Source organism: Centruroides vittatus, unplaced genomic scaffold, assembly GCF_030686945.1.
Source record: "Centruroides vittatus isolate TY-2023 unplaced genomic scaffold, ASM3068694v2 contig_1035, whole genome shotgun sequence".
In the NCBI taxonomy this organism is placed as follows: Eukaryota; Metazoa; Arthropoda; class Arachnida; order Scorpiones; family Buthidae; genus Centruroides; species Centruroides vittatus.
Window position 1 is genome coordinate 345,988 of NW_027120673.1, and position 9,764 is coordinate 355,751.

A 9,764-nucleotide genomic window follows, 5' to 3' on the forward strand; every position below is an offset into this window, starting at 1 on the left:
GTGCAGTTTCATCAGTAAAAATTAAATAAATGTAAATATTTTAACAGCTCTTCTGCTTCATATCTTTTTCGTATTTAGTCATATTGATACGTCGTGATAATATTTATTCAAAAAACATTGTTATTGAATGAAAAAAATATCTAATAGCTATGTTCAGGATATTTGTGAACAGTAGAATAATAAATATGATAACAGAATGAAAATATTTTATATAAACTTCTATATTTATATTGCAATGTATTCTTTCTTAGATTTATCTGAAATTTGTTAAGGCAATATTTCCAAACCAATAGACCATGATAACTGTAGTGATTAAATAACTATATTTTTGTGTAATATTTTAAAGTTCTTAAAGAAAATTGTTAATTAAAACATGTTGGGAATTATTATGTGAAAATAAAATTTTTGAAGTGTTCTTGTTTTAGTTACAATTTTAATATATAAATTTACTATTCAGACATTTTCTTTCATTAATGAACTAACTCTATCCTCCCCTATCTTCCTGTCAGGTCTTGGTGTTTATCAGGGCTCTCCATCATTTCTTCCCAATTAACCATTCTATTTCCCATTTTTGTAGATCTTGCTTGATCTTTTGTCTTTGTGCTTTTTCTTCAATATTATTAATGTACTGTACAGTACTAATACAAATTTTAAGGAATTTTAATTGTTAATAAACAAATAACAATATACAGTTTCAGTGTTACAAATATTTTTCACATATTTGGAGGTTTCTGTTTGTATGCTGCTCAAAGAAAAATATTTGTTACTCTGTTATTGTATTAATTAATGCTTTTTATGAATTATTTTTTAAATTTGCAACTCCCGAAAACAATTATGATCCAAAACTAGAATATCTCATGTAAAAGAAGACAAACACCTGAAACCAGCACATATTAATTCAAAATAGTACTTTTACTGATGTTTTTGTCTGTTACAAATGACAGACTGGAGAAAAGTTCTCATCTGAAAATCTTATTCAACTGAACAAGTAAGAGAAAGAGAGATCTAAAATCTGCTGAGTGCCTAGAAGTGGTTTGCCTCATACAGAAAGGCTTTCCTTATCTACTTACTGTAGATAAGAAAATACATCTTTTGATTCCTAGCAGTAATTTAAATTACTATCTATTGATTCTGCTCACTAATTAATAAATAACACCAACAAAACCTTCAAAATATACCAACAAATATAATTTAATATACATATGTTATGACAAACATTTTTGATCCCAATAGGATCTGCATCAGGTCAAAAATGTTTGATAGAATTAAAATGCTAAACAATCGAATTTAAATATTTTAATAGTGGATGGCGGACAACAACAACGCGATTTTAAAGGCTGATAAGTATAGAACTTTAATATTATTGAAAAAGACTACATACAGGAGGATGTTGAACAAATACATTATTGACACAGAATGTGAATTAATCAGTGCAGGGTATACAGACAGCTTACAAACATGGGTCATCAAATTCACACATTCCCCCTCGCCAGAAAACTAAATTCGAAATGTGCAGTGATATGCCTCCTCGATGTCTCTTGGTTGTTTGCTTTTGCTAAAATGCATAAAACAGGTACCTCAGGACCAATTGTCAACAAAGCCAGATCACCCACCAGATATTTAGAAAATGAGGTACACCATCTATTAATATCACATTTAAAAAATTATAAATATACAATTCAAAATGTGAAAAATCTTCTAGTAGAATTACAAAACATTGGATTAACTAATAATGAAAACATCACAGTTTTAGATTTTGTATCCTTATATCCATCTATTAAATTAGAGCCTTGCTTCTGTGCCTTATGGGATTGGTTATTCCAGATGGTTAAAAGCTCTGTGCACCACCATCAAATTTTAGAATTAGTGCATATGTTATGCCACACTTCATGTTTTCAATATGATAACAAAATTTACTTACAAAACAGGGAGTACCTATGGGCAGCCCCCTACCAGGTGACCTATGTGAATTAGTGATATGCAACATAGAACATAAAATTCTACCATTGTTCCTTCCTGAGATAATCACACATAAGAGATATATTGATGACATCTTGACTATTTTGAGATCTGAACCAAATATTAACAACTTCATACAATGCATGAATACTAACCCTTATGGTCTTACACTTAACCTCAAACAATTCAATGACAAATACACCCACTTCCTAGACCTGAACATCTACTTTAAAAATGGCCAGATTGAAACATTTACAATAAACCAGGGCACCACTCATTATTCATACTGGCAGCCTCAAATAATTCCTATACATACAAAATAGCAGCATTTAGAGCCCTTACAAAAAGAGCATTCATGCACTGCGCAAACATAGTTAACACATTGAAAGACTTAAAACATATTGAAAAAAATAGCAACAGTGCACAGTTACCCTAGAACAGTGTGCAAGGTTTAGCAGAGAATTATATTAAAAGAATGAATGATCACACCACTTCCAATCTTAACAAGGGCAATATTATAGTCCAGCTTATGAGAAATTGAAAAAAGATATAAAGAATGAAGAAACTAGAGGGAAGGGGAAATAAAGTGAGATAGGAGAGAGGGAAAGGGAATAACCATGGGACCCATGAGGTGTCAGCAACATATTTATTAAAAATGTAGACAAAGTACAAAGTTACAAATATAAAATAGTAGAAGGTTGTTACAAACAATGTACAATGACATTAACTACAGCAGGCTAGTCTCATTAGATGCACCCTTCACACCAATCAAATCAAAATTTTAGGTCTTGAAATTTTTAAAGCCGAACTAAAGGGGGAGAGCATCAATTTTGAGGAGGCGGCGAACATCTCACATGCATTTATTAATTCAGGAACAACGATTAATTTTTATTTTAATTTTAACACCTATGTGTGTTTTTTTTATATACTTATTCTAATATTTACTGTTCCGATGATTTTAAAATATTTAAATTTGATCATTTAGCATTATAATTCTATCAAACATTTTTGACCTGATGCATGTCCTATTGGGATCAAAAATGTTTGTCATAACATATTTATATTAAATTATATTTGCTGAAATATTTTGAGGATTTTGTTGGTGTTATTTACTAGCTTTGGGAAGATTTAGAACTCACTAATTAATAGAATCGTTCATCTTATTTTGAATCTTCAGCTCTTCTCTAGCATCACCATTTTCTTCATGTTGTCAATTTCTAAAATTTGCAATTTGGAAATTTTCTAATAAGTAAGTTTTCAACAGAAATATTGGAATATTCAGGATGTTTCAAAAAGGACACAATCCTATTTTGTACTTAAATACAGAAATAAAAGTTTGTGTATAAAAGTTTAACAAAAGATAAATTACTGTTTACCTTTATAACAGATGTTGAAAAGGGCTTCCTCTATCCTGGAAACAAATTTGTATCCGTTTCAAAACATTTGCAGCCACTTTCTATAATGTTTAATCGCTTATGTTTGAAATCACTCACTCAATGTTTACCATCAAATCCTCAAGTGTGTGAGGATTGTTTTTAAACATTGTTCTTTTCAGATATCACCAAAGGTAAAAATCAGAAAATGTAAGATTTGGGAATTTTGGGGGGCCATGAATTTGTTGAAATCAAATGATCAAAAAATTCACACAACATGATGCTCGAGAATTTTCATTGTTCCATATTCAATAGTTTTGATTGTTTACATAACCATCCAAGTGGAGCCAAGCTTTCTCATTGAAATAAACACAATCCAATATCTAAATTCCATTTTCATCAACAATAGAATGAAACTAATGACAGTAACATAGTAACCACATTCTTCACAGTCTGGTTCCTTCAGTCCATGAATGACACCAACACATTAGGGATGCAGTTTTAACTTCTTTGTAGTCCTGAAAAGAGTTGTCAGTGATACCCCAATCTATGAAGAAATATCTTTTCACTGTATGAGTATCACTGACGACTCTTTTCTCATATTTTTCTCAGAGATTTTCTGGATGAGCATGTTAAATGCCGAGCAACACATCAAGAATGTTGGCATTTAACTATGATGACTGGCCTGAGCTCTTTTGGTCCTGTACAGACCAAGTGTCTTGAAATTTCTCAGTCAAATAACATATTGTTATGAACTGCAGTCTAAGGAGACTTCAAACAAAACTCTTCTCTCACATGTTTGTATACAAAATGAGACTCAACAATAAATACATGTTCTTCTTTAGAAAACAACATATCTAACAGAATGCAATGGAATGACTGCTTAAGTGAGACTAGTGCATGGCAACATTATTTCAATGGTTAGAGGCTGTTAACATTGAGTGCAGTGTTACCCATCTGCCTAAAACGATGATTAAAATTAACTGCATGTTAAATTTTATTGTTGTATCTTTTGTGTTGCATCCTTTTTTAAATATCTTATATAAATTTGAACAATAGACATTGTGTTAATTTTTCTAATATCTTTTGGAAAAACTTTTAAGCAATTGAATCACATTCAAAATGACTATAATAGAATTGCATAAAGATTATTAAGGAAATGCAATTCAAAATTAAAAAGTTAAGCGAAAATTAATCTTAAAGCTTATTTTCCAGAGTGTATATTTTACTCAAATTTTATAAGATAAATCTGATGGAGACTTACAATAGCAAAATAGAAAATGGATAAAGTATTGAAATAATAAAATTAAATTTTTTTTATAAAAGCAAATTATATTTGCATTGAATTTTTTTTTTTATTATAATATTTATTTTGACCACATTTGTAATGACCACTTTCAAATTATATTTATTTTGAAAGTGGTCATTACAAAATCCTACCAAGATAAAATCCTACTGGATAATATCTCACAGAAAAATTCTTATAACAAAATCCTATCATCCTAGTTTTATATCAAAGGAAAAAATATACATTAAATATAAACTATCATTAGAATAAGGTTTTTTTTTTAGTGTTTATTAGTAAACATGTTTATGTTTGTGTTATAAAGGCAGGTTTATGCAGAAATCATTGGTTATATAAAAATGGAAAAAAGAAATTAGTTATAACTCTTATTTCTAATTTATTCAAAAATGATCAAATGAGAACATGTGTGGCTGTCAGCCATAATATTATATTTGTATAGTTATTATTTTAAGTTAGGCTTAGTATTTTCTTTGTTCTATTGTTTTAACTTTTCTAGAATTTTCCTCTCTAATCCTTTTTCCCTTGGATGAGATTACCGATTCTAAGAAATGGCAAAGAGAACAAAGGAGAAACAAGGCCCGATGGGCTAAGAGAACCGGGAAGAGTTAAGTTTGGGCTCAGATTCCGGTGAGTGAGGACAGAAAAAGGTAGTGCTCCAGATCAGAGATCAGACGATTGGAGGCTATATGGAGCCGTTTAATCGAAAACGAATATCCAGAAAAGAACTTTGAAAGAAATAAAGAAATATTGTGAGAATACCATATGAAAAGATGTTCAGGAACGACAATAAGATGATGGTCCAAGAAAGACTTCAGGATGGTAACCCACCCAAGATTACGAGGCCAAGGAATCCTGGGTATTTCTGTCTTCCCCTCTTACTATCCTTAATCATCTATTTTTCCTTTCTTTCTTTAGTTATAAGTAGAATAAGTAGTAGTTATAAGTCACCCTGTGCATATTTGTCATGTTTTGTTAGACCTGTTGCCCGGGAGATAAGATCCACCGCCTGTGTGTACATAAATCATTGTTTTGTTCATTGGGATCATATTAAGAACCTGTTTGAAGCAAAAACAAAATACTTTGTGTTAATCTTCTTAACATGTATTTTCTGTATTATTCTGTTTGTGGAGTCACATACTTGTCACATCGAACATCACACATGTTTATAGATATTCATGGGGTCCCTTTTGGATATTGATTGATCATTGTTAGACATACAATGTGGGTGATGTAAACTTGTGCAAAATTCTGCATAATATTGATGTAGAGTCATTAGTGAGATGCTTGGTAAAGGGCAAAGTTATTTTAAATATTAAGCATGTTATTTTTTGTGGAAGGAGAAAAAAAACTATTGACAGATTGTCACAAACACATACTTGCTTTAGTGTTAAGTGGTACTAGTATAATTTCTCATTCTTCCTATTATCCAAACCTTTGTTAAGCAGTTTGTAAAATGGAGTATATGTTTCCCATAAATATCATTTAAAAAGTATTGTGTCTTTATGTCTTTGCTTCACAGAATGGTTTTTGTGTCTTTAAACTTGGAACTGTGAAAATTTCATTTCACATTTTTCAGATAATACTCTGACATCCTCCATATCAAACATTGGTAGATTGACAAAGAGAATGGGGTTTTTTTTGTTGCGTAATGGAAAGAAGGCATTAAGAAACTCAGAGAATTTTGAAGAAAAGAAAAATAGGATCAGAATGAATCTAATGAGTCATGTGTTGGGAAAATTGGCAAACATAATACTTCAGAAGCATTGGTATAACTCAATCATCAGAAACTGGATGATTTAAAATTGTGAGGATTGTCTGACATTGTATCCCCATTATGTGGGGCTGTAATATTATTACTCAAAGTTATTTTTAATAATACTTTAGATTTATTATTTAACAGCAATCCTGGGTCAAGATCAATTACTTTTATGTTGAAGTTTCATGGGCTAGGTGACTTGGCATCTCATCTCCATATATGTCACTGTTTAGGAGCCTAATATTGTAATCAATAATGTTGCCTGCTTAGGTTACAATTATTGCAGTTTGATGTCTCACTCTAGGCAGATTTAGATTTTATCTTAACATAAAAATTAAATATATCGCTCTCTTTTCCATTCGGTCTGCTTCCAGATTGGTACGGACATTCCCAATGTCTCTTAAAAGGAGTATTATGCAAGTGGATGGAGTTGACGGTTGTGAAAATGGACACGATACATTCTTATTTACTTCTGAATCAGTTGGAGAAGGTCATCCCGATAAAATATGTGATCAAATCAGTGATGCCATATTAGATGCCCATTTAGAACAAGATCCAAATGCCAAAGTAGCTTGTGAAACTGCTACCAAAACTGGTATGATTATGGTTTTTGGTGAAATTACCTCTAAGGCAGTTGTTGATTACCAAAAAATCTATTAGAGCATTTAACTATTATATAATTAATTAAAAATTTCCTTGTAGGATTTGATTATAAAACATGTAATGTACTTGTGGCTATAGAACAACAAAATCCAGAAATTGCTCTTGGAGTACATGTCAATAAAGCAGAAGCAGACATAGGAGCTGGAGATCAGGGTCTAATGTTTGGTTATGCCACTGATGAAACAGAAGAATGTATGCCATTGACTGTTGTTTTGGCTCATAAATTAAATGCCAAATTAGCTGAACTTAGGCGTGATGGTACATTTTGGTGGGCTGGACCAGATTCTAAAACTCAAGATTACTTGTGAATACTATTTTGATAATGGTGCTGCCGTGCCAGTTAGAGTTCATACTGTAGTTGTATCAACGCAGCATTCTGAGAAAATTGCACTGAAAGATGTACGAAGTGAAGTTATGGAAAAAGTTATTCGAGCAGTAATTCCTCACAGATATTTAGATTGCAATACTATTTATCATATTAATCCATGTGGAAACTTCATCATGGGAGGGCCTATTGGAGATGCTGGTTTAACTGGAAGAAAAATAATAGTTGATACATATGGTGGTTGGGGTGCTCATGGTGGTGGTGCATTTTCTGGTAAAGATCCTACAAAAGTTGATCGTTCTGCTGCTTATGCTGCTCGGTGGGTTGCTAAGTCACTGGTTAAAGCTCGTCTTTGTAGAAGATGTCTAGTGCAGCTGTCTTATGCAATTGGAATTGCGGAACCATTGTCAATTACTGTGTTTGCTTATGAAACATCTACAGTCTCCTCAAGAACTACTTGAAATTGTTAAAAGGAATTTTGATCTTAGACCTGGAATTATCATGAAAGTGTTGAACCTCAAAAGACCGATATATCAACAGACAAGTGTCTACGGCCATTTCGGACGTCCAGAATTTCCATGGGAAATTCCCAAGAAGCTTATAATTTGATATATAATAGACATTTGAATGTTTAGTAAGCAAAGTGAAAAACAAGATGGGTTAGGGACAGATCACAGCAAAACAATGAAGGACAAATGCCTATTAAATATCTTTTTGGCATAAGATTCTTAGTGAAAAAAATCAAAACACCTTCCTATTTTGTGTCAATGAATTTTTTTTTAAACTTTAGGAAGTCGTGCAGTCAGTTTGCTGCAAGTGTGGGGAAAATGTTACTATTAAAATTTTATCTTACACACTTGTCTTGTGTTTATGAAAATTGATAAGGAAAAGGGCACTTTTCTTAAACACTCGGATTTGTTCTTTAACCCATTTATATACAGTCTGACGGGCAATTGTATATAGTAAAAAAGGAAGTCTAGATCATAGTGTTATTTCATTTTAACAGAATTTGATGTGAATTTAGAAAATTTCCTAACAAAACAGACAGTAAAAAACAATGTTTTTCTTTTGCTCTTGCTATTATTTTTGTATGTTTTATGTTTTCTTATAAGCATATGTATTTGAATTTTCTGTACTTACTATCAGTTTAACTTATCGCTCATTTGCTCATTCCAAAAAAATGCTTTCATATTTCATTTTAATTCTGAGGGACCCTTTGAACTTCAGATTGTCTTAACCATACATAGAAATGATGTAATAAGACCAAAGATTTGATTTGACATGAAAATCATTGGCATGACATTTTATGTGCAACATTCAATAAATGTCATATGAATGAAAATTAAATATATCTATATTTTTGGTATTTTATTATATTTATAATATTTCAGATGACATTAAATAAAATAATAATAATAGTACTTCAACATAATAGTGCAATGTAAAACTTCATGTAAAATTAAGTTCTTAAATTTAAACTTGTTTCATTGTTCAATTAACATCTCTTTCAACAAATAAAGCAGCCACCAGTTAAAAAGCTCTTGCTGATGAATTTGAAAATGTTTAAGAAAATGTATTTCTGTTAAAAACTGTAATTGCCTATCTACAATCTTCTGCTGTAATTTTTCATTGATGCAGCAAAGTTTATCATTACAGTAGACCCCCCCCTATAACACGGTAGATACATTCCGTGTTGTAGGAGTCACTTAAATACATGAGCCAATCACAGCCCGGCACATGTGCAGTTTAGGGGCTACGGCTGTTTGAAAGGTTTTCTTCCATAAAATTAATCGATTCTAGACTAATTTCACTCAAACATTTCCAAAACATGTATAATTTTTTGGGAATAATCCATATAAACTACTATAAACAAAAAATTATAGGATTACTTACAAAGTGTGCACCGTTTGAAGATGCCTAAGTTTGTTTTTATTGCAGAGTGACTCATCAAACGGCAGACACATTTCCTGATAAGTTATTCTTTCTGCGAAGAATTCGCTGAACTTTGGAGACATCATTAATAGAAACATAATTTTTATGGCCGTTGAATAATACTGTAAATGTTTTCTTTCACAAGAACTGTATAAAAATTTATCAATACTTTCCCACCTAAACCTTCTGTATATACGCGTGGCACTGGATGGCGGCAAGTAGTTTGGCTGCTCATCCACTATTGGTCCAGATTTGACCAATCCTGTCGTGACATGAGTCGGTGATGACGTTTTATCATGTTATACGAGTCTCTTTTAGCGTGTTATACGAACACGATTGCAATTTTTTCGCCGTGTTATACGAGTCTGTGTTATATGAACCCATGTTAAAGGGGGGTCTACTGTATATAATTTGCACAAGTTTGTGCAGTTTGTAAGAGCGTTTAATAAT

General features: G+C 31.6%; 1 pseudogene; it reads left to right on the forward strand.

The window, feature by feature from the left end:
• Positions 1 to 6,747: 6,747 nt before the first annotated feature.
• Positions 6,748 to 8,719, forward strand: LOC136969161 (S-adenosylmethionine synthase-like; annotated as a pseudogene).
• The last annotated feature ends 1,045 nt before the right edge of the window (positions 8,720 to 9,764 follow it).